General features: G+C 31.9%; 1 protein-coding gene and 1 pseudogene across 8 annotated transcripts in view; both read left to right on the forward strand.

Moving 5' to 3' along the window:
- Positions 1-26717, forward strand: part of MBD5 (methyl-CpG binding domain protein 5) — a 390335-nt gene that overhangs the window by 197456 nt on the left and 166162 nt on the right. For 4 of the 8 annotated variants that reach the window (XM_074215115.1, XM_074215117.1, XM_074215114.1 and 1 more), the window contains 2 exons: positions 20141-20275; positions 22125-22201. The exons of 1 other annotated variant lie outside the window; for it this stretch is intronic. The gene's annotated coding sequence lies outside the window, so the exon portion shown is untranslated. Of the gene's footprint in view, positions 1-3; positions 13175-20140; positions 20276-22124; positions 22202-26717 lie in introns of those variants that run through there. 3 more of the 8 variants (XM_074215119.1, XM_074215116.1, XM_074215118.1) reach the window with 3 other exon arrangements.
- On the forward strand, positions 9498-26710 carry LOC141505900 (ras-related protein Rab-25 pseudogene; annotated as a pseudogene).

The raw sequence follows: 26717 nt of genomic DNA on the forward strand, positions 1-26717 counted from the left end.
GTAATGACTAATTTTGTAAATTATTACCTAAAATTTCCAGATCCATCACAATTTAATTTGGCATGTTAATTTGAACATTTCATGACATTGACCAAACCTTTATATGCTTCACATTCATGCACACATTCTTATTCTCTATTACCTCTTTTTTAAAATTTTTTTAAGGTTTTTTTTTTTTGCAAGGCAAATGGGGTTAAGTGGTTTGTCCAAGACCACACAGCTAGGTAATTATTAAGTGTCTGAGGTCATATTTGAACTCAGGTACTCCTGACTCCAGTGCTCTATTCACTGTGCCACCTAGCCACCCCTCTCTATTACCTCTTGAAAAGAATATGCCAAATAAGTGACATTTATATAAAGGAATTATAAATAGGTGGTATATAAAATTAAAAGTAAATGAAATAACTCTACTTTGAAAATTCCTGTGTTGTCTTTTTTTCTCAAATTTGCATTCACCCATCCAAAACTTGTAGACTTCTTCAATATGAATGATTAAAATTTAAACTTTAAGTCCAAAAACCAAAGTGACCTAAGATCTCTTGGTTCATGCATAAGTAAATAGGAAGGAAATGAAATCGCTCTGCCTTTTCCTAACTTTTTAAAGATAAAAGCATTTTTTGAATATAATCCATTTTACCTTAGCTGGTATTGTATCTTGATATTTTTGCATCATTTCATTCATTACTATTATCATTATCAAAAATGTCTAACTAAAAATTTAATCATTTTGGTATTGCTCCTTTCTCCTCCTTATCCCCACTTAGCTATTTTGAGTTGTTATTTGACATTGTTTTCACAAATGTTTCTAATCATAGTTTTCTTATTCTCTTTTGTCTTTGTGGCTTACTAGAACTGTCAGATAAATAACAATTCAAATTATAATGGAGTTATTTTCTTTTCTTAGACTTGTTTCTGAAGCTAATTCATAGTGAGATAGGAAGAAGAAAAGTATTTCATTGTCCCTTGGGGAAGTAACACCTACCATGACCACATGATTAGTTATTTCAATTCTATGCTTGATATTTCTTCAACACTGTAGATCTGTTCTTTTTCTTTTGAATAGATTTCTACCAAAAAAAAGGGCACATTGAATTAATGAAAATTTGTTTATTATTGTCAAATGGTATGGAAATCTCTGTTTTTGCATGACATATTTAAGTCAGGAACAAGTCAAAAAGCATTTACTAAGCTCTACTACATTTCAATCACTGTTCCAGACTCTGAGAATACAAATAGAAGCAGAGAGATATTTCTTACCCTCAAGGAATTTATTTTTCTCATAGAGGACCACAAAACATAAATGACAGCTAAAAAGTAGAAAAGGGAAGGAGGAAAGGGACTATATTTAGAGGGACATCATAAAAAATGTCTGGAGAGTGCAGCCTGGAGAATAATGAGCACTAGCCTATGTGTCCTCCTTCAGATGGAGGTTTTAGGAGAACCAGAGGAAGAAATTCAGGAGTGGAGGGAACTTCACTTCTGGCTTGAAAAAAATGTCTGTGACATTCATAGTAGAGTAAGTGCAAGGACTTTACAAGGCAAGATTCAGATAATTGCTGTATTTTATAAATTCACTTAAATAAACCAGAAGTTTCTTATAAAATCTTACCTTTGAACCTTAAAACCAAAAGATAAGAAGTCAAACAAAAAAAAAATCTGTAGGAGATGTGTCATCATTAAAAATATAAATATACACATTTCTTTTTTCTCTGAGAAAAATGATAACCATCATTTCATTGCATTCATATTACTCTCATTTATTTAAAATAATTCTTTTCTTATAGCAGCAAATATTGAATGTCAGAAATAAATATATTCTTGAAAGGAAAAAATGCAAATCTGGTTCTTTGTTCATATTACAGTGTAGGATGTGGAGCTTGACTGCTTAAACACACTCTCCCCTTCCCACTTTCACTTTTGCTTCTAACAATGACATCCCCCCCCATTCTCCTCCCCCTGCTTACTGATTCCTTCCCTAAAGTCTTCAGACATGCCCATGTCTCCTTCATCCTTAAAAACCTCACCAGACCCTACCATCCACGCGATCTACCATTCTATATTTCACTTTTTTTAGGAAAAGCTTTTGATTCTATTTCCTTAATTCTTTTCTTCTCATTCCTCAGCCCTTTAAAATGTGACTTCTGACTTTATTTGTCAGCTGCAATTGTTCTCAACAAAGTTACCTTCAATCTCTTTTATTTTCTTCCTTCCCCCCATTACGTTTTTCTTTTTTTATTTCATACTGCTATTTTCCTGGATGTTCTCTTCTCTTCTCTGTAGGTTTTTGTGGTACTACTTTCTTGTGATTCTCCTACTTTTTTTGCCTCCTTTCCTGAGTCTTGATCAATATTATATATACTTATGGCTATATTTTGAGTCTCTGTCTAGGACTCTCTTCTCTTTTTATATCCTCTCTTAATGATGCCATCAGTCTCATGGTTTTACATATTTTTCTCTCTTTGGTTGACTCCCAAATCTACATATTTTCCCCCAACCTTTTTTCTAGACTTCATTGCTGCATCTGTTTTTTGGACAATTCAAATTCATTGAGTCAAAAACATAACTCATCATCTTCCATTGCTCTCTCAAATCTACCCTCTTCCAAAATTCTCAGTCTTTTTCAAAGGTACCACCATCCTTCTAGTCTCCTAATAAACAACTCTCAGTATCATTCTTGAATCCTCCCTCTTTTTCATAGTACATATTCAGACAGTTGTTAAATCTTTATTTCTTTTTTGTTTTTTGCAAGACAGTGTGGTCAAGTGACTTACCCTTGTCAAACAGTTAGGTAATTATTAAGTGTCTGAGGCCAAATTTGAACTCAGGTCCTCCTGACTCCAGTGCTCTATCCACTGTTCCACCTAGCTGCCCTGACAGTTGTTAAATCTTAATCTTTCTAGCTCCATAACATCTCTCATGTCCATACCTTCAGTTAACTTTATTCAGGTTCTTATCACCTCTTGCTTATGCTATTGGAATTGCTTCCAAATTGGTCTCCAGACGGTGAGTTTATTATCTATACACCTCAAAAGTGAAGATCTTACAATGCCATTCCCATACTCAGTAAACTTCAGGGGCTTTCTTTTGTCTTGAGAAAAAATGTAAGCTCTTCTATTTGTTTTTGAAAATCTTTGATAAATGAACCCCAGTTTATCTTTCCAGATTCTCATGTCCTTTTCCCATACTTTGTAAACTAACAAACTGAACTTTGTGCTGTTCCTTGCACATGACACTGTCTCCCGTTTCCCATCTTATACTGCCAGTCTTCCATTCCTGTAATGCAATCCTTTCTCACCTCCTTTTCTGAGAATCCCCTTTTTCCTTCAAACTACAATGCACAGACCATTTAGCCTTTCCTTAGTTCCCTTCCCTTGGTTCCCTGTATAGCTGTTTATTTCAAAGCCTCTTTGTATGAATTTTTAATTTATTACATACCTATTCCAAAGATATGATACCAATATTCTATTATGTGTATGTTGCATATATTTTTATTTTATATATATGCATGTATATGAAAATATCATTATTTGTATGTTTTGTCTTCCCAAGTAGAAAGTAAATTTTATGAGAGTAAGAGTTGTTGTTTTGCTTTTTTACGGCCCTGGAGTCAGGAGTACCTGAATTCAAATCCGACCTCAAATGCTTAATAATTACCTAGCTGTGTGACCTTGGGCCCTGTTTGCCTTGCAAAAATCTTAAAAAAATAAAATTTTTGCACACTGATCCATTGCTCCTACCCAAAAGCTGTGACCAACATTATATAAGCCATAATGAGTGTTTTTTCATGCCATTAATTTGTCGGTTCCCCTTCCTCACTTTCTGAGGAGATATTACAAAGTGATGACTGTGTTAACAGGATTCATTAGGACATATAGGATTTGATAGTCTAGGGGTCTAGTGAGGGATCTAGTACTACCTTCATGCCTTTATTTTTGGTTCAAAAGGAACTTACTTGTTTCATGGCAGCAGAGCTCCTGACAGTATGTCTCTGGAGCTGACCAGAGCCTGTACCAAGCTATTTATATTGCTAGAATGCAGTGGCAACTGATGAAGATTTGCTGTTGATGTATCCCCTAGTCTAATAGTAAGGGAAAGCTGTAACTGAAGAGACTGTACATTTATATCCCTGAATTTTTTTATATTGTAATTAGATTATATGTTACATTATAATTATTTACATGTCTTTTTATCTTATCTCCTAGAATAATACTTTGTTCACAATAGACAATTAATTGTTTGTTTTTTTACTTTAAGAAGAATAGCAGAAAAGAAGTGTGACATAGTGGATAGAGGGCTGACCTTGGAAGTCGGGATACCTGGGTTCATATCTTCCCTCTGACATACTGGCTGTTTTACCCTTGCCAAGTCAGTTAATCTCTAAATGCCCCAAAGCAATTATCTAAGAATATAGATGTCAAGGTTCTGACCTGCATTTGGTATATTCATTTTCCTCATTGTCAGTTTCCTGTTCAACTGTATCATAGATTTGTCCCCTCAATCCCCCCAAATCAAATTAGTATAAGAGACATTTTACAAAAAGAAAATAATTCACATATATTCAGAATCAATAATACTTTATTGAGCCCCTGCCAAATTTCAGGCTACAAACTCAAGTCATTATAAGATAAAAATGCATGGTTCTGACTTTCAAAAGGTTTGCTTTATTGTTATACACTTTCATATAAATAATGGCTCACATTTCCAAATCACTTCATTGTTTATAAAGTGTTTTCCTCCTGGCAATTATGAGCCAAGTATTTTATTTACTATTATCTCCATTTTTTAGAGATGGAATATGAGTTGAAGAATTGAGATGGTTTGTATAAGATCAGATGGATAATACTTATCATATAAAGCTTTGAATTTAACTTTGCAAATTTAAAAATGGTTTAATCTTGTGATCTGGTAAAAAGAAAATTTGATAAGAAATCCAAATTCCCGATTCCATATTCCAATTCTTCTACTTACTTTTTCATCAGACCTTGAGACCTTTGGGCCTCAGTGTCCTCATCTATAAAATAAGGGTAATGAACTAGATGATCTTTAAAATGTCTTACAACTTGAAATTTAAATATCTTATAAAACATTTTAAGAAAGTAATAGACTAGCATTGCTTCCTTATAACCCTAAAATACCAATAGAAATGCTGAAGACAGTGTTGAGTTCTTAGCAACTCAATAACAAAACTAAAACCAAAAGATAATGAGAAACCGAAGAAGATATTGAGAAAATAAAAAAATATAATACAATAAGAAGTGGTGAGAGGTGGGAGAGAAAGGAAAGACTTAGAGAAATACCTTTAAAGTTTGTTTGCATACCAAGCAATTTGAGAGGTGACAAAAGATAAAATGTTAGATATATAGTGTGCATAAAACAAAAATTAATAGAAGAAATTGAATTGATTTTTTAAAATAGAATGGATTAAGGGGAACTAAAGGTAGCTAAAGAATCTTGGAAAAATAGGATGAAAATCAGAAGTATGGCATGAAACTCAAAACTACAAAAATATCAAGTTGAATCAAAACAGGAGAAAAGACAATGGCATATGGGACAGCTGAAATGGAAATGCAAGATCAGAAAATAATTCAACTGGAAAAAAAAGATTAGAAAACAATATAGATGAAAATGGAATTCTGTACAGAAAAACAATTTACACAACCTAAGAAATGAGAAGCTCAAGTAAGTTCATCTGACCACATGCTAGTTTTGAAGGTTGATGATGAAGAGAAAAAAAAAAATTTCTGGTTTTCTGCAAAATATAATGGACAAAGACTTAGAATAATAAAAAGAAAACTTTTAAAGTTCATAGGACTCATTCTAGGAATTCTGTTTTCATTGTATCCCAATTCCTAAAGTTCGAAAATAAAAGGTAGACATTTAAAAATCAAGCAATTCCCAAGGAATAATCCATCAGCACTGAGATAGAGAATTATCATAAATTATGCTATTTAGAATAATAAATAATTTTTGATTAACCTAAAATATCTCCTTAATAGCAATTTTTAAAATAAAAATGGAATTGCATTTCATTTGAGGAAAAAATGTAAAAAAATATAATTCAAAAGTTTTTTAATTTTCTTTTTTATGAATTTAGTTGTCAAAGACAAATTTGTTGAGAACAAGAAACATTAAGAAACTCAACTTATGTGGTTTGTATGAATGTATACACATATATTTAGAGTATGTATATAATATATATGTGAGTGTGTATGTATATATGCATATATATATATATAATTTATCGGTTAAAAAATACTCATGTTTCCCATCTAAACTTATTTTTATTTTCTTCTAAGAAGAAATAAAATAAAACATTGACATTTAAATTAACATTTTTTTCTATTTTTTTGCATCTCTAGCACAACAAATTTGCCCTTTGTCTATCAAATAGAAACCCTCTATCAAAACAAACAGTATACTTAATAATTAGAATACAGCTATCTTTCAGTATCATTTTCCTTTATATGTTTTGGGGTCATATATGTTTTGGTTCCCTTGGTTCTGCTCTCTGTGAAGCTCTTATAAGCTTCGCTAAATTTTAAGGACATTTTAACAACCTTAGATGAAATTTGAAAAAAAAACTGAAGATATTTTAATGATGCCATGTTAGTCAAATGCTTGAATAAATTAAGTGAAAGAATTGTTTAAGCTTTTATATTTGTGTTTGTAGTCCTTCACTGGAAAAAAATTCAATTTTGGGAGATTTTAGTCTATACTTTCATTGACTTCAGTGTTTTTGTCTAATGTAGTCTATATTTTTTTATCCTAGATTACAATTTTGTGGACCAATTCACTGTTGTTTCAAATTGTTCACAGAGGATAGGTCTTTTATCCTCAAATTTGTTTAATCTGATTACTATAAAATGAACTACAAAATGTATTGAAGATATGTATCCTTGAACAAAACAGATGACTGAAGCAAGAAAGTTTTCAAAAATCACTTTTTATAGCTGACCACACATCACCCCAGTCAGAGTAAAATTTCAGGATACAGAATATCTGTTATTGTTTGTTTGAAACTAATATTTTATTTATTTCAGTAAAATGCATTAAAGGTTATTATCACATTATCACTCAGATATTCTGAAAATATATCAAATTTCTTGATAGTTATAGCCACAAAAATAATTTAGAAGGTGTAGGTTGAAATAAAGTGTTTTCCTGAAACAGTTCATATAGAAGAAGAGCAATTCCTTGTACTCAGATCTTCCATATGATCTTGTTTTTACATCAGGAGTTCTGTGTTTTCTGTGTTATGAACCCATTTAATAGACCGATCAAACTTATGGACATCTTTTTTGAATAATGTTTTGTTGGAAATGCTAAATATAAATTAATCATTACTGAAAACAGCAATGTAATTTTTAACATAAATGTTCATTGACCTTCCCCCTGGAAACTTGTCCCCTTATGTATGCTATTATATCCATTCAACTATAGAATATTATAGATCCATAGTAATGTAAAAAACATTTGACCTAGCACAAAAAAACTAAATGGATAAAGAATAATAGCACACAAGGACAATGAACCAAAATTACAAGTTTTCACTCAAGCAATGAAATTAAATATATTATTCAGAAAATATCTTCTCAATAAGGGATGTAGATTTGCCAGTTAAATGAAAGTGAGTTATTGCATGGTCCAATAATTGTGTGTGTGTGTATGTGTGTATATGTATATATGTATATATGTATATTTGTATGTATATGTGTATATTTGTGTACACACACACACACACACTCCATAGGATTCCATTTTAAATAATTGCATGAAAGCATTTAAATGAATACAATTCTCTGATACACATACAATCCATTAAATGTAACTAAAAGAAAACTAGTCAGATCAGTGATCAGTAATGTCAAAGAAAAATAGCAATATATTCCTTCATCCAGATGAGAATTGTATAAGATGATAGTCAGAATTCTGTGAGTCCTCAGAGAAGGGGAGAGAAAAGTCAGTTTTAGCTGCAATTAACAGCTAGAACCCTGCAGGTTCATTTAAGTAGGACAGGACAGGTAACCTCAAACCAGCTCAGGATCACAGAGCTGGAACCTTTGGATCCCTCTGAAGCAGGAACAGAATCTCTAATGAATATCAATACAAAAATATTGAAGAAAATGTTAGCAGAGAGGCTATAGAAACATTTTTAAAATGTTACTTTATAATCAAATTGAATTTATAGGTAGGTTGGTTGGTTCAATATTAGTGTTAAAAAATATGACCATGTTACCTAGCCGTGTGGCCTTGGGCAAGCCACTTAACCCCATTGCCTTACAAAAAAAAAAAAAAAGGTCAAAAAAAACTATGACCATGCATTTTGCTAACAAAATAATAAAAATTCCATGATTATATCAATGGAAACGTAATAGGTATGGACAAAATGCAACACCCTTTTATGTTTTTTTTTAAATAAAATGTTATTGATACCTTTTGTTTTTTATACCATTAACATTTCCTACTGTATTTTTCCCTTTCCACTTTCCCAGCAAACCTTCTCATAATAAAGAATTTTAAAAGTAAAATAAAAAAAAATTCCATAAAACTAACATCTAAAAAAAATTCAGCCTTATATGCAGTGTTTGAAACCCATAGTGCCTCACCTCTCCAAAAGAAGTAGTGGAAACTGGGAAACAGAACATCATCTCATCTTTCCTTTTCCTATTGAGGGCATCAATGCCTTCATAGTCATCCATGTTATATACTTTATTTCTCAGTCACACTGACCCCATATTTCCCTTATTTTGCATATCCTGTTTCTTCTCTCTTCCCATTATTTCTTGAGTATGTTCCTTTCTCTTCATTTATATAGATTCTTCTAGCTTTACCTCCTTGTATTGTCTACCTCTAGCACTAATCTGTCCCATACTTAGTTTTAAACCAAAGTTATTTTCCTAAAGCACAGATTTAAGAATGTCATGTTTCCTTACTCAGTAATCTTTCATTTCTTCCAGAAATATAAATGCTCTTATTTGAAATTTAATATATATTTTTCTCTCTCATACTATAATGTGACCTCTTGGAGGAAAAATAGTTTGTTCATCTTTTTTTCCATTATCAGCACTTAGAATGGTGGTCTAGCATATAATATTTGTTAAATGCTTATTGAATATAGTAAAACTTTGGGGTTCTTTTGATCTGCATTTTTGGTTATTTATTAATTTGCAATTTTGATGTCATTTGTAGTTCTTAGAAGAGTTTTATTTTTCATATCATTTCACTGATTTTATACTGGCAAATTCATAGAATATTGTAAAAATGTAACAACATGCTATAATTTATTTAGAACAAGGAAATGGAATGAACCTGTCAATATTTTTCATAGATACAGTTACAAAATGTTCCTTAGAGAAATAAATAAGGATATTCTATGGTTATAGCTGGGCCAAACCAATATAATGAAAATGTTATTTTCTGCCATTAGCATGATACCAATTAAACTGCTAAAAGAATATTTTATGTAACTAGATTGGGATTAAGAGGGGGATAGAGAGATGAAGAAAGAAGCATTACTAAGCCCTCATTGTATGCCAAACACCATGCTAAGTACAAGTATTATCACTGTGAGGTAGGTGCTATTATTATCTTTATTTCACAATTGAGAAAACTGAGACAGACAAAGGTTAAGTAAGTAATTTTCCCAGGGTTACCCAGTTGCTCAGAGTCTAGAGGCTGGATGTGAATTCCAGTCTTCCTAGTTCCTGGCCCAGAACTCTATCCACTGCACCAATTCACAAATGACAAGTAATGACAATAACTAACATTCATAAAATACTTTAAGATTCATAAAGCACTTTTATACATCATATATTATTTAAAATTGTTATTAACCCCATATATAGACACAAAAGTTAGGTGTTTTGTGTAGGGTACCATGACTAAATAGGTATTTTAGGCAAGATTCAGACTCTGGTCTTCTAGACTGGATTCAGCATTCCACTTATATCAAGTTGTGTAGAATATAAAAGTAATTTTTTAAAAGATATAAATGAAGGAAGAAAAGAACTACTGGACTTTAAACAGTATTACAGGGCAATAATCATCAAAACAATGTAGTACTATAATAGAATAGAAAATCAAAGTTATGAAACAGGCTGGACAAGAAGAAAGAAAACTACTCGAACCAACCTACCATTTAGTAAACAAATGACTCAGGAAAAGAGTCCTTGTTTTATAAGACCTCTTGCAATAACTAGAAGGCCTTCTCACTCAAAATGGGTTCAAATCAACATTACATAACCTACAGCAAATTAAAAATGGAATCTTTGTCAAAAGAGATGAATGGGGGTGGCTAGGTGGCACAGTGGATAAAGCACCGGCCCTGGAGTCAGGAGTACCTGGGTTCAAATCCAGTCTCAAAAACTTAGTAATTGCCTAGCTGTGTGGCCTTGGGCAAACCACTTAACCCCGTTTGCCTTGCAAAAACCTAAAAAAAAAAAAAGCGAGAGAGAGAGAGAGAGAGAGAGAGATGAATGGACAGTTTGCAAAATTGATTCAGTTTACCATATGAAGGAATGTTCCAAATCATTCAATAAGAAAGATTCAAAATGAAATGCCAATTTATATTTGTAAATGGATAGTTATTTTTTAAAGCACTAAAGGATGTGAATAATTTGACCTTACCTTAGCAAAGTAAATAGCATCATTCTAAAACCTTCAGTGAGCATTATCAATAATGAAAAATGATAGAACCCTTTCAAATCTGATCAGAGGTAAAGCAAGGATGTTCATGGTTACCATTGTTTATTTCATATATTTCTAGCAATGCTAGCTAGAAAAGTAAAGAAAGAAAAATAAAACAAATGAAATAACTTAGGCAAAGAAAGAAAAGTTATTGATTTTTAGATGATGTGATGATTTATTTATAAAATCGTATAGATAAAACTGAAAAAAGAAAACCATTATTGACTAAAGTAGCAAGAGAATAAAATAATCTCAAAAAATCATCAATCTTTTCAGTTTACTGCTATTAAGCAGAATAAGATGGGGGGATTGCATTTAAAATAATTACAAATATTTTGAAATTCATTTTTCAAGAAGCAGGGTAATTATGTGAACACAGCTACTAAATATACTTTATAGAAATAAAGTAAGACTCAAATAATTAGATATTAATTGTCTATCTTTAGGTTTTGCCAATGTAATCAAAATGACATTGCTATCTAAATTAAGAGATTCAGTTCCATGCTAGTCAAACCACAAAAAGTATACTATGTAGAGCTGGATAGAGTTATAATAAAATTCATCTAAAGGGGGGAAAATAGATCACAAATCACAAAGGAAGAAAAAATTAGTTTGGATTGAAAGGGGCCTAGCAATAGTGTTGCTCAGGTTACTGTAAAATAATAATCATCAAAACTCTTTCATACTGATTAATAAATTGAAGAGTTGATGAATGAAAAAGATTAGACACACTAAACCCAGAAGCAGTCAAACATAATAGCGAAGTGTTCATTATACCCAAGAATATCAACTCCTAGGCCACAGACTCACTATTTAATAAAAGCTGCTGAGAAACTTGGAAGAAAATCTGACAGTAAATAGTTGTAGGTCAACATCTTGCAATATAGGAGGCAACTAGGTGGTGTGGTGGATAGAGCCCTGGAGTCAGGAGGACCTGAGTTCAAATGTGGCATCAAACACTTGTGACCTTGGGGAAGACACTTAACCCCATTGCCTTGCAAAAAAGAAAAAACAAAACCATCTTGCAATACATACAGATTCATCTCCAAATGAATCTTTGACCTAAATTGTAAAGTTTAATATTTATTAAGTACTTTCTATGTAACAGAGGGTAGGCTCAGTACTGCAGATTCACATATGAGCAAGCCAGAAACATACATCCCAGCAGAGAAAGTCAGCATATAAAGTGGAGCTGAAAGGAGGAAGAGATACTGTACTACATAATATGGAGATGGCTTAGAGAGCAAAAAGTGGAAATGGACACCTGCTTCCTGTCAAAGTAACTGACAAACATGATCTCACCTATTAGAGTTTGGTGTCTTGGGAACAAAGTTCAGGGTTCTGGTCAGAATGAAATGAGGATGATTGCTAGAGTCTGTAAAGGGTATATCATAAATACATTGAAGGAGAGATACCTTTCACAATTAGTTACAGGGGAAAATATTGTTTTGTTGTTGTTTTGGGGTTTTTTTGTGTGTTTACTATGTGTGAGATAAGAAAGTTCACAAGAAGTAAGAGCCAGTTTTGATTAGATAAAATTGAGAAAGTTTTGGAAAATAGGCAATTGCTGTCTAACTATAGGTATGATTGAATTTACATGTTGTGTATGATATCAGACCTTGGATTTGGTCTATCTTGTATCCAAGGGAGTCAGTGATTTCCTTTTTTATAAGTGTTAGGAGGACTAAAGGATATATTTGGAAAGAAATATTAAAAAAGTGGGCACAATTTCTCATTAGGGTGGGCAAAAAGAAAGTAATACAGTCCTGAGGATTGGACGAAAGTAAACCTCATGACTCCATTCTTACCTGAACTAGGCAGAACAGAGTTGAATATGCATATACACTGTGTCTGTGTGTGTGTGTGTGTGTGTGTGTGTGTGTGTGTGTGTGTGTGTGTAGAGAGAGAGACAGAGAGAGAGAGAGAGAGCACATTTTTGCTTTAGGAATACATCAAACATAAACAAATGAATAGAGAGAGTAACAGAAGAAGGAAGAGAATAATTTAAAATCAAAAGAAGAAAAGCATAAGAACCAGTGATGAACATCTATACAAAGAAAATAGTAAGGGACATAGACCATTTCAATTATAAGTTAATAGTACTGACCACATACTTTTTCTTTCACAGAGTTTTTTTAAGGATATTGGTGAACCAACTGAGAAAATAGCATAAGAGGATGCACTGTAAATAAAAAATAATTTCTAATCATGAAACAATAATTGATGAACTTATAAAATGGAAGAAAGTAGCAAAATCAGTTACAAACCAGAATCCAGTGCTGTTTTTCTATTTAATAAACTTGAAACCTAAAGATTGCTAGGAAAAAAAGTTTTTAAACGGTGCGAACATAATTTCATCAGGCTTCAAATCAAAGTTCATTTTGGAGGGGTTGGGTTTTTTGTACTTTTTTTTAAAAAATCAAGAATTTAATCATCATCTCAACAAGACATCAATAAAAAATGGCATGATTAAGAAGAGATAAAGCAGGTAAGCTATATTATAGTGAGTCACCACAAATAATGAAATACGAGCAGTGCCTAATATAGTCAGTGAATGATGAAGTATTTAAATGCTTAAGAATTTCATGCATAAACAAGCAATAAAACTAAAATTGTTGAGGACCTTAAAAAGTACCCTTTTCAGTTTTAGAAAAGAATATGTGTTTTAAAAAAATTAACTGAATGGAATTAAGAAAATTTAGCTATGTTAGGTCTTTATGAGATGAATGAGACTCAAAAAACTGTTTTATCAATAAATCTGTAAAACAAACAAATTAAAATCCCCAAGGTAATTAAAAAAAATAAGAATTGTTAAAAGACCAATGTGGACATCCAAGAAAGTCTTGGGCGTTAGGTCAGTTGATTGATTTTACTATCTGTATAAAAAAGTTGTAACCTACATCCTAAGAGACTTGAGTAAAATCCCTGAGATAAAAGGGGTTTCTTAAGTTCTCACTCAGTTCATTGGTCACTGACAGTTCTCTTTCTTTTTTCACTAGTCAATAGTTTCATTAGAAAAAATTTTCATAGAAAAGGCAAGACAAAAAAAGAGTTGCAAAGAGTGGAGAGATAAAGCCTAATAATAAAATTCCATTATTTTGCCCAAAATAAACTATAATTCTTACTTTTTTTACATTCTGAAAGCCCCCCCCTGCCTAAGTTAGAGGAAAAAATCATTAAACCAACCCTTTCTTACTGTATCTCATGTATTAATGTGTATGATAGAATCTAGCTATCATTGCCTCATATCTTTGTTGTTCTCAAAAAGTTTGTTTGCAGTTATATTCTCCATAGAGCAATGATTTTGCCCTATTTTTTGTTATTATCTTATTGCTATGGTTATTATTGCAGTTTCTTTCTCAAATGATGTTTGCCCTTCATTCTTGAAGAAGACCTTGACATCAGGGATATGATGCCATGATAAGCACATGAATTATGTTTGAGTGAGGAGGTGCTAAGTCACCAGCCTTACTTTGTCCTCCAAAATCAACTAGGTCCAGGGACCAGATATTAATAAGGATGACTGGAGAGGGCCCTGGATGCGTGGCAATCAGGGTAAACTCACTTGCCCAAGGTCACACAGATAGTAAGTGACAAGTATCTGTGGCTGGATTTGAACTCCCATCCTCCTGACTCAACGTCCAATGTTATGTCCATTGAACCACCTAGATTATTGGGAAAACTTCCCTAATTTTTTCTCAAACTGACTTTTGGTTTTTAATAAATGCTTTTTATTATATTAAGGAAATATCTTTTATTCCTTTTTTTATTTTCTTCATTTTCCAATTTTTTTATTGTATGCCAAGTTCATTAGTCTTCCTTTTTGGTAAATGTACTTGTTCACAAAAATAAATTTTCCTCTCATGACCACCTTAGATCTATAGCATTAATTTTGGATTAACAGTATCACTGTTGCAATTGTTTTTAATATTATTTATTCTTTGTCCTCTGAATAATTTAAGTTCTGCTTAAGACACTTATCTTTGTGATTCTAGTAAGTTACTTTGACCTCTCAAAACCTCATTGTTAAATTAGGATTATAGCACCTACCTCATAGGGGTTTTTTGAGAATCAAATCATATAATGTAGGTAAAAACTATGCAAATCTCAAAGTAATCAACAAATTATAGCTATTGTAATCATTTTATTTAGATTCTATGTGCTTCACCCTACCTTTATTTCCTTGGAGAGATACTATGACACAGCACAAAGAAAGTCAGATTTTAGGATAAAGTACCTGCTAACATCTCTTTTCTGATACTATTTTAGTAACCTCTGATAAACTATTTAATCTTTGGGGGTATTAATATTTTTATGTGTAAAATCATTAGGCCAGCATCGTCTTCTTGGATCCCTTCTATCTTTAAATTTATAATTCCATGATAATTCCATTCTTATGATCTATAAAGGATAAGTTCAGTATTTCTTCCTTTCTCACATCTATTCATATTATTTATAGCTTAATTCATCAAGTTTTTATAAAAGTCCCATTTGTTTCTGCAAATTAAACATGCTCCAAAATTCCCATTTGATAACATGAATCTATGAAGTCTTATTCTTTTAACATTCATTTAATATTCATGGTTTCTTTTGGATTTGTTATTTTCTGAAAGAAGAATGCTAAAATTTCTATTATCTTCATCTGTCTTTTGGTAAATCAGTTAACTTTTACTGAAGTAAGGGACTATGATGTGTATGTGGGTATATGTTTATGTAAATGTGTGCATATGTGTGTACACACACACACACACACACACACACACACACACACACACACCAAAAAGGGGAAGGGGCCTAAGAAGCCATGCATTATCCATTGATCTTACTCTTCTTTCTTACTTACTCTTCTAATTTCTTCCTTACTCTTCTAATCCGTTTATGATGTGATCTTTTATGTTTTGATCATGGATTCATTTGGAGTTAATTTAATATTGTGAAGTGAGAATTTAAATCTTATTTCTGCCAGACTGCTTTCCAGTTTTTCCAATATTTTTTTCACATAACTAGTCTTTGCATTTAAAAAACAATTACTTGTTTTGTTTTCATATACTGTGTACCTTATCCATTTCACTGCTATACCTATTTTCTTAAGTATAAGATACATCTTATGACTATTTATTTTTAATCTGGTTTAACGTCTTGTACTGCTAAACTCTCTTTTTTTCACTTTTTTCCATCATTTCCTTCTAAGATACTTGACTTTTTTGTTCATTATTCAGTGTTCTTGTTTTATAAAGTAATCCTTTGATAGTATGATTGAAATGACTCTAACTTTTTTAGAGGTATTAATCTAGGTAGCATTGTCATTTGCCTTATGCTGTTTTAACCTACCTGCAATTTTTATTTCTGAAATTATTTTGGTTTATTTTTTATATGTAGAAAATGATTTGTAGTTGTAGCCATATTTTTCTTGCATACATCTTGGTAGGTAGACTCCCAAATATTTTATGTTTCCTGTAATTATTTTATTTTTATTTTTTTTAAGATTTTATTTGTTTTGAGTTTTACAATTTTTCTCCCAATCTTACTTCCCTCCCCCCACCCCACCCCTGACAGAAAGCAGTCTATCAGTCGTTATTTTGTTTCCATGTTGTACATTGATCCAAATTGAGTGTGATGAGAAAGAAATCGCATCCTTAAGGAAGAAACAAAAAGTATAAGAGATTATAAGATTAGACAATAAAATCATCCTGTAATTATTTTAAATGGAATTTCTTTTGCTGTGGTTTTGTCGGTAATATAAAGAAATACTGATATTTCTGTGAACTTAATTTATTTCAAATTACATTTTTGAATTTATTATTTCAATTAATTTTTAGTTGATTCTCTTGGATTCTCTAAGCTAACCATCTTATCATTTGAAAAAAAGTAATAATTTTAACTCCTTTATACTTATTCTTTAGATAAGATATATTTTATTAATTTAGATAAAATCAAAATTTTAATAGGAAATATTTTATTAACAATGTTTTATTCATGTCTTTGAAAGAAACCTGGCCTTAGAGAAGCTAGTTTTACAATCTGTTCACCTCAGGCAAATTACTCTTGGTTTTCTTTGATTGCAAAGGACAACTCATCCTCTCTGAACTTCAGTCTCCTTGTGTGAAAATGAGTTAATTTGACTCTCATTTCTATAGCCTATTGCTCTATCTCTGAGTCAGTAGTCCTATGACTTTTTATAGGATCCTAGAACAATTATTGTTACATGTCATTTGGAAAGTATAAAATAATTTAAGAACCCTATCTGCCTTTTATTGGTAAGCAAAATTCTAAAATTGCTTTTATGTTGCACTGTTTATCTTTTCTGAGTAATGTGTATAATTAGAACTTTTTTGTGATTAGTATACTGAAATAGATATGTGTTCTTATTTATTGGGAAGTTTTCTCCAACAGTGCAGACAAATCACAGTCCATCTATTCCTGCCCAATCTTTTTGGTACTCTTAAACATGTCTTTCCTTAAATTCACCATAGAGGGACTACTCCACAACTGGCTTTTCTCACCTTCCTCTACCTTCATTAAGATAGTGCTGGTACATTCTGGCTCTCTGCCTGATATTCCTCATCCTCAACATGTGCATAACCATCTTCCACTTACATGGTTTCATGACATCTTTTTCTCTTGTTCTTCTTAAAAATTCTTCATTTGTCTTATGCTGCAACCTGTTCACATTCACTGTGCATTCTTCCACTTTGTTTAATACTACTTATTTTTAACTCTTCATAAATTATAGTAAATCCATATTTCACTATTGCATAGCAACATTATCATAACTTTCACATGAAAAGGTGAGACTCTTCCTCAATGGGAAGCATAATGAGCTTTGCAGTTTTCTTTTCCTTTTGTTCAGCTCTGCGTCTTACTTTTTCAATAACAAATAATATTTGTAAAACAAATAAATGTACTTATGAACAAGATCTATATGTTGTCCATCCAGGTGAATATTGTATCTGAGTAGTAACCATGATTGGATCCTTTTTTATGTGAATGGTCAGGTTAAACCGCTGATTACAGCTCTCTTTCAAGAGACTATTTAATGTTGAAGGACTTGATGCCATTCAACAAGAGCTTCAGTAGTACCACTCTCCAATCTACAGAAAAACTCCCCAGGAATGTAAACTCTACAAGTGGATCTCCCTCCTAGAAACAATCACTCTAAAATATATCTTCTAATTTTATGTGTTACTTGAGCTTTATGCTAACTAAGAGTCTTTTAACAAGATTTTTTTCCTTCTGTCCTAATATCCTTTAAGAAATCTTGAGTGAATTCTAAGTGAGGATAGAAGATACTTTTTTATGAATGTTCTTTAAGGCAGCACTTTTTTCCACCAAATCACATGTGTTTTTAATAATCAGCAAAACAGTAATCACAGTGATATGTTATATTTTTGAAATCTTTCAGTTAAATGAAATGATAAAGATCCTTTGTTAACTACACCTTGATATAGTCTTGTTCCCTTACAAATACCATTGTTGAGGATATCCTTGATTCTTATAACTGACTTTCCTAAAGATTTTGTATATATCTCAGAAAGTATTCGTATGGGTTCACAGTCATTAATGTCCTCTCAATTCTTTTGTGATTTTACATTCTCAGTTTATGTGCAATGGTATATGAACTCTTAATTTACTGTTTGCATTTTTCAGTATCTATAACTTGTTATTTTTTTAAAACAATTTTGTTGTTTCAAGTTATTTATTCAATTGTGAGCAAACATGTATTAAGCACCTATTATGTGCTAAACATTTTGTTAATCCCAGGAGTTTCAAATATAAATAATGAACAAAAACCTCAAGGGATTTGACACTAAGGCATAAGAGAATTCCAGAGAAGTTCAAAAAGCAGGGTAACTCATAGGAGGTAGAAAGAAAAACCATTCTGAGCTACCAATTTAAACAGAATGCCTGGAGTCAGTGGCACTGCCCTTTAGTCACTGTGTCCAAAAAGAGGGCCAGAACTTTATGTTAAGATGTGAGCAACAGCCAGATAATAATTTTTTGACATAATTTGGCTACAACTGATATTTTTATATCATTCCTGTTTTCTTCCAGCTTTTGTATTTCCAAAGATATGTGTTCTCATTATTCATACCTTCACCCTCTACTGGTGCAGATTACAATCAATGAACAACTTTTTAACCTATGAGACTCCTGGTTTTTTTTTTTTAAATATAGTAATCAGGTTCTTTTTAGTTATTTAGTTTTTTAGGAGCATTTTACACTAATCTTCTAATTGCAGGCAAAATTTTCATGAATTAAAAATTAAAAAATTAGTTTTCTAGAGTAAAAATCATTGTTGTCCCACAGATTACTGGAAGAATTTATGTGAGGAATAATAGCTCTTAATTTAGTGTATATTGTTAAATTTAAACTATCTTACAGCTTTCTGATTACTATTGTCTTTGCCCATATTTAACCTGATTTTTCTTTTTTTTCTATTCTTATCTTTTCCAGCAAGTATTTGTAGACTATTCATAATTTCATTGATTTTATTATTAACAATGATTAATTTCATTGATTTTCTTACTCTATTACCTTTATATAAGAATAGTCCATTTTTTTAAATTTTTTGACCATTTAATTGAAGTAATAAAAGTTTTATTTAAAATTTCAGTGTAAATTTTTGCACCAAGAAGTTTAATGTGCATTATAAATACTGTGTGGTTATCATAAAGTTGCATATTATTTGTTTTTAGGATTTTTAAAAGAAATAATAACTTAGAGGTCTTTGAAATGCTTTTCCAATTTTTGGAGCAAAGTTTTCTTGTTGCAATTAGAGATTATTATCCTTTGACTTAAACTAATTTTTATTGACTTATAAACAAGTTATTTCTTCTCCACTTTTTGAGTGATTGCTAAATATACAAGATTCTTGTTTTACATATAGGTTTTAGATAGTAATGAGGTTTTTGATAAAATAAAATCAGTCTATGCAGAGTTGATTAAATTAATTAGATTAAAATTTGAAACTCACTATTTTTCTACCTCAATATGAGTATGCTTTCAAGTTAGAATAAAAATTTAATGACATAATTCAATAAACTAGTTTGTTTTATGACTATTTATATAATACTATAGTAGATTTTTAAATGCCAGCCAAAAGAATTGCCTAGATTGAGTAACCAAGATTTTGTTATGAATGACCAAAATAAAATTGTTCTGCCATCATGATGTAATTTAAAGAAAAATTCAAATCACCAAAAAAGTATGTTATGTAAATTAAATACCAATGCCAGATATCATTAGTAACAAATGTATGAATTGAGAAAATTATTTTGTTTATCATGGTTTACATTTTTCATAAGAATCTTAGGCTGTCATATTTTGCTACTACATGTTATGTGTTTTGTTCTTTCTAAAGTTTTAGTTATGCCTATTTTAATTTTGTTTCATTTTAATGTCACAAAACTTCTTGATTTCTTTTCATCCTTTTTTTTTCCTTATACACATTCAGTGTCTACTTTGCCTGGCCTACAGAAGTAATTTTCTCCTTTTATGCATGTGTGAGCAACAGTGATTTGCGAGGTGAAGAACTCATTCTGAAGATCTTTATATCTCATTCATCAAGCAGTTTAAATTATAAACTTTAGTAAGTGAACAATAACTTTATCCTATAACTATAGAGCATCAGAACCAGGACAAATATAACCTAATTGTAGATTACCAAAAAAAATTGTTTTGTTTTGCATAGAGATGAACTTTATTCTGTACCCTTTTTTCCCTTTCTTTTTTCCCATTTCTTTCCACTTGATGTTTTTTTTTCTAGGTTTTTGCAAGGCAAACAGGGTTAAGTGGCTTGCCCAAGGCCACACAGCTAGGTAATTATTAAGTGTCTGAGACTGGATTTGAACCCAAGTACTCCTGACTCCAGGCCCGGTGCTTTATCCAATACGCCACCTAGCCAACCCCACTTGATGTTTTCTTACCTTTTCTTTGAATTGTATGGTTGCCTAAAATGACTTTCTCACATGGGTTTTAGTTACTTAATTTATTATGAACATCTTCCACTTTATGTTTTCTCCTTTACCAAAAACCATGATTTATTTCTAATGTTGTTCAGGAATGTTATCATACTTTATCTGGAATTGAAAGGAATTTAGACATTGGAAAGTAGGAAGAGAATGGTAACAAGTCTCTTTTTTTTCCAGGAATAAAAGCTTTTAATTTTCAATTTTTTTTGTACTTGAAAATAATTAGGTATTAAAAACTAGTTCAATGCTCCTATATCCTTAATGCCTTAATTATGCCATAATTAATACCTTAATTATGAATTCTTTTTACATATTTTCTGTATTGTAGATTTTTATTTGTGATACCTAAAAAGTTTCTGAAACTTCCTGAGCTTTTCAAGGTAGAGATTTGGAATGCTCTATGCAGCATTCATAAATAAAAACTTTTGAGTTTTTTTAGGATTTCTTTTTTTTCCCTTTAATATTAGCTGTCTATTTACTAAACATATAAAATATCGGAATATTTTTTATTCTCATACATTATATTAGAATAGTAAGCTACCCACTTAAATCTTTATGAGTTATATAGCAGAAATAGAATCAAATTTAGAATCAATATACTGACATTAAAATTCTGGTCCTCATAGGGTGTGTTGCTTCATTTCCTTAGGAAAGTAATTTAATCTGTCTGTTCCCTCATCTGAAAAATCAAATGGTTGAACCCAGACACCTTGTAGATCTGCATCCCATCACTACTTATTTACATACTACATTTAGTATTTTAATATCCTTATTAATGATGATAGATATCATTTTAGAATCTTCTTGTGATTTAGGCTTAATACATTAAACACAGTGCCATGTACAAACTGGAGAGTCCTTGAACTATAGAGAAGGCCTCTTCAAATTGGATTGTACTAGATCTCCACAGCAGTGATGAACAACTTTGGCAAGCATACATCTCTCTCCCTTTTCTATATTAAGTTACATATCAGATCGGTGTCAGTTAAGGTTATCTCTAGTCTATCTTTCCTTAAATCTTTTATAACTTTAACATACTTATGATTGAAACCTTCATAAAGAAAAGCATTTAAGGTTATATTTTGAGCTAATGAATTATGTGCAATTAAAAAGTCATAAATTTCTATCAGTTTTGTAATATTTAGGATGTGGTCTCCTATGGATTATTACTTCTATTAGTATGAGAGTCTCCTTTTCTCCTTTCAGTCCTTACAAGAATACTCTCAGTGTGCCTACTTTATTCTGAAGGAAATTCTGTATAGATGAAAAGCCAGATCAGTAGTTTTTGATGTTGTTTCCATTGCTTTTTTGGTAATAATGTCAGACTTGGCCATACTCCCACTATATTTACTTACTCATGTACTTCCAGAATGCATTTTTAGCATCATGAAAACTGTCACATATTAAGTTAACCCTTCTGTGGCATAGGTCCAATCATACAGCTTTTCTCATATTTGTTTTCTCTAGTGCCATTTCTTCTTCCAGTGTTCCTTGGGAGTGGAATGTGAGAGTACAGATGTGGTGGCCCTGCCCTACTTTGGAGGGTAAAACAATCTGTTATAAAAATCGTTGCCTATCTTTTTGATTTTTCATCTGTGTATCCTCTGTCTTCTAGTTTCATCCCTAAACTGTTTGACTGACTCTTAATTGGGTCCCTAATCAAGCTTATCTTCAACTTATTTTCCCTCCATTGCTTCCTTTTGTTAGTTAATTAATATTCATAATATTGAAACAATTCTGAATACAACTTTATATTCTAAATCACTGTGACCATTGACTACCATATCTCTCAGTTAAACAATTAAGTATTTTCTATATCAGATAATTTTTAAGTTTCTTCAAATTCTTGATTTTATCATTTAAATTTTATTGAAATTGTTATAATCAATCATTATTATTTCTTTTATCCACTTTTATTTTCTGGAAATACTTCATCAAAATCATTTTTAAAAACATCACATCAGGGGCGGCTAGGTGGTGCAATGGATAGAGTACTGGCCCTGGAGTCAGGATTACCTGAGTTCAAATCCAGCCTCAGACACTTAATTATCTAGCTATGTGGCCTTGGGCAAGCCACTTAACCCCACAGACTTGCAAAAAAAAAATCACTTCAAAGTTCTTTTAATTGTAAACCATCTATTCCCATTTTATATTTATAATTTTGTATCAATTTTGATATTTATTCTGACAATCAATTACATCTCCTGTTCATATCATGTTTTTATATCTGTTTTACTCATGCTTTTTTTTAGTCTCACTTAGACTTCTCAATGTCTCCTTGTTTTCTCATCCAAAAGGTTCCCTCCCTTCTCACAAAATATTCTTATATTAAAAAAGAAGAAAACAAATTGACAACACTGCCATAATTTACAGTCTATACCTCATCTGATCCCTAGAATTCTCTACCTGCCTGACAAACTCAACATGTTTCACTATCAGTCTTCTGACATTACAAATTGATAACTACATTGATTTGAATTCTGAAATCTTTGTTTTGTTATAGTTATTGAGAAAATTCTGAGCTTTATTTTCTAAAATACTCACATTTTTTCATTGTCCTCTATTATCATTTATGCATTCTCTTCACTGAGTACCAAGAACATCTTGTTTTAATTTGATGAATCTTATCAAGTAACAATAGTTATTAGATGAGATAACATTTTTAGGGTATCAATATTTAATGTTAACTACTGCTCTAAATCACAAATGACAAGAAATACAAATTAAAGCACACCTGAGACTTTACCACACACCCAGAAGAGTGAGAAATGTGGCAAAAAAAAAATGGTAGACTAAATGCTGAAATGACTGGAAAGGCAGTCATGATGATAATAATACACTTTTTTAAAATTTTTTGCAAGGCAATGAGATTAGGTGATTTGCCCAAGATCACACAGCTAGGTAATTATTAAATGTCTGAGGCTGGATTTGAACTCGGGTACTCCTTGACTCCAGGGCCGGTGCTCTATCCACTGCACCACCTAGCTGCCCTGATAATAATATACTTTTGATAGAACTGTTAATTGGTCTCACCATTCTGGAAAGCAATTTTGAAGCATATTTTGTTTAAAGTAATTAAAATAGCTCCATCTTTGATTCATATCTCACCGTTAGACATTCATTCCAAGAAGGTTGGATTCTGAAAGAAAGGTCCAATTGACACCAAAATATTTTTAATAGCACTTCTTGTACTAGCAAAGAACTAGAAACAATATAGAATCCTATCACTCACTAGATGACTAATATGTTATAATATATGAATAAAATATATTTCTATTATAAATTGATTACTTGAAAAATGGAGATAGAAGAGTAGGGTTATATTAATTGATGTAAAAGTAGTAGAATAAGGAAAATAATGAGCATGATAAACCTTGAAAATGGAAACAATAATCACAGCAATAAAAATGCCCTTTGTTCCAACGAAGTGTTGGTTAATAATTAAGAGCAGGCACTGCAAAGAGTACTATGACACACTTGTAAGTTTAATATACATTATTAGCATTTTGTTATTAAGGGTCATCAGCCCAGTGTTGACCAAGCTTGTCCTTGAGCCTTCGTACTACTACTTCCGACTGTCTCTAGTGAGAAGAAAGTCAGGTCAAGGCCTCCAAGGAGCAGAGGGTTGAGAGTTAATACCCTCGCCTCATTTTCCGCCCACTCTTATTCCAACTGCATTTTTTCATACAATCGCACACTCAAAATGGGGCCAAGATAGTAAATTGAGCAGAAGAAGAATTTTACTTTGTCTTCAAGATAGTACTGATATGGGAATATGGAGGTGGGAAACACCAAGATTCCCACAAAATTAGTTCAGCCATGATGGTCAGACAGCCATTGGAGTTGAATTCTCAACTAGAACTATACTACTAGGAACATAGCTGGCTGGAATGATACCATGTTATCAATTTGGGGTATTACAGAGCAGCAGTTGAGGCCCTACCAACCCAAATCCTACCAATTTGACCTAACCAAACATCAGACCTACACTGTGGTGGAACATGGACTAAAGGATCTATATGACCATGCAGAAGTTCCCATCATTGGAATGTTGATGGCCACAAAAGTGAACCACACAAGAGATGCCCAGGAATGAGGCTTGCATGTTTGCTAAAAATAATGGATAGCTTATGAGTCCATTGATCTTGAGTTGGCCTTCAAAACTGTCCTCAAAGAACAATTCTCATGCCCTCAGTCACCCTAAGCACTGCCCAACCTAGGCAAGAGCTGAGGTCTGAGGAGAAGACTTGCTGTATCAGCTTCTGAAGCCAACCTGTACCCTGACAGTCTTGGCCAGAAGCCTCTCATGTTTGACCTTAATTTCTCTCTTCCTGTGAGTCTCAATCCTAAAAGATAACAACCCTTCAGTTGTACCCTCATGAAGCAAAGTGAGAGTGTGGTATCCAAATGTCTAGGAAGCCATTCCTCATTGACTTTGGGTATCTGTGACTAATCATTTCCTTAGAGTGTCAGGGGAGTTTCTATAGCTTAATTCCACAACCCCTTCCCTATCACTCCTATATAGCCTTTACCCTTGCTCCTCATCAAAAGATTAATTTGTTCCTGGAATACTTCTGTCCTCTCTAAGAAATCACCTGGCCCTTCATACTTTACTCTTACTCACCCAAGAATCCAAAATCTAGAATTCTTTTTTTTCCAGTGTTCCCCTGGGCCCCTCTTTAATGCCCCTATCCCTATCACTCTCAGTACCATCAATAAAACTTTTGAAACAAGGGGACAAAAAAATTTTTCTCCATCAGAGCTAAATAAGCATCAAAACAATACATCAAGATTTGATCTGTTGTATTTGTGTATTCCATGGGATAAAAGTTCACAATGAAAATTTAAAATCACACTAGAGAGTATGAGCTGGCTGCAACATGCCTCTGCTTTAATATTATAAGTGGAGCATTGTTAGCTTACCTCCCCAGATCAATAGTCTTAATTAAAAGAGTCAAGAAAGTTTGCAAATATCTAAAAGTTATTTTCTTATGATCCTTCAATCAGTCATTAAGTGTTTTTTAAGTGTATGCTATATGTCAGCTTCTATGTTTAAGTGCAGGAACACAATGTTCAGATCTATCAGGAAATTTGCTGAGAAAAAGATTTTGTACTTTATTAATTTCCTCTCATTTTAAAAATGTCCTTTTGGCTTTTTTCCCATCCTTTACCCTTTCCCCCTAAAAAAATTGGTCTATGGCACTAACAGTCCATATCGTCTTCTTTTAAAAGACTTATTGAAAATAATTTGAATATTTCCAAACTTACATAATAAAAATTATACTCTATATTCAACATATTATATTTACCTACTAATATTAATAAAATGAGTATTTTCCCATAATTATCTTTAAATATATATGCACAGCTAGGTAGTGCATTGGACAGCTAGGTAACGCAGTGGATAGAGCAACAGCCCTGGAGTCAGGAGGACCTGAGCTCAAATCCAGTCTCAGACATATAATAATTACCTAGCTGTGTGACCTTGAGCAAATCACTTAAAACCCCACTGCCTTGTTAAAAAAGAAAACACAGCTAAACATATACATATATATATATATGCATATATATATATATCCTTATAATAGTGAAATTGAAGAAACACTTTAAAGCTATTATTTTGATATCTAAATATGTACAGCTTTAAAAGGAACTTAAAATAAATATATAGTAAGTTGGATCCCACATTAAAGAATTGTACCTTGCCTTCAAAACATAGGTGAGAAATAGCTAACTTGAGTCATTCCATGCTTTATAAAAACAAGGTAATAGATGTAGTCTTTTGATCTCATAACTTTATGAATTCATGCAACTGTTTTGTTTTAGTGATAACAGCACTTTTATTTCACTCCTACTGATATCTGGAAATAATTGTCATCTCTACTTTGCAAGAAAAATTTGTGTGATGATCTCTACAAATGGAACTTGGAAATCTGTAATTGTAGTTTCCTGGGTACTGGAGGAGTAGGAGGGGGATAAGGATGAGGAAGATGATGGGGATGCTAGTTAACATTTATAGTGTCCACTCTAAAGCTATTTTTTTATTCTCTTCTTTTTAAC

The sequence above is a fragment of the Macrotis lagotis genome, chromosome 1 (genome assembly GCF_037893015.1).
Source record: "Macrotis lagotis isolate mMagLag1 chromosome 1, bilby.v1.9.chrom.fasta, whole genome shotgun sequence".
Lineage (NCBI taxonomy): Eukaryota > Metazoa > Chordata > Mammalia > Peramelemorphia > Peramelidae > Macrotis > Macrotis lagotis.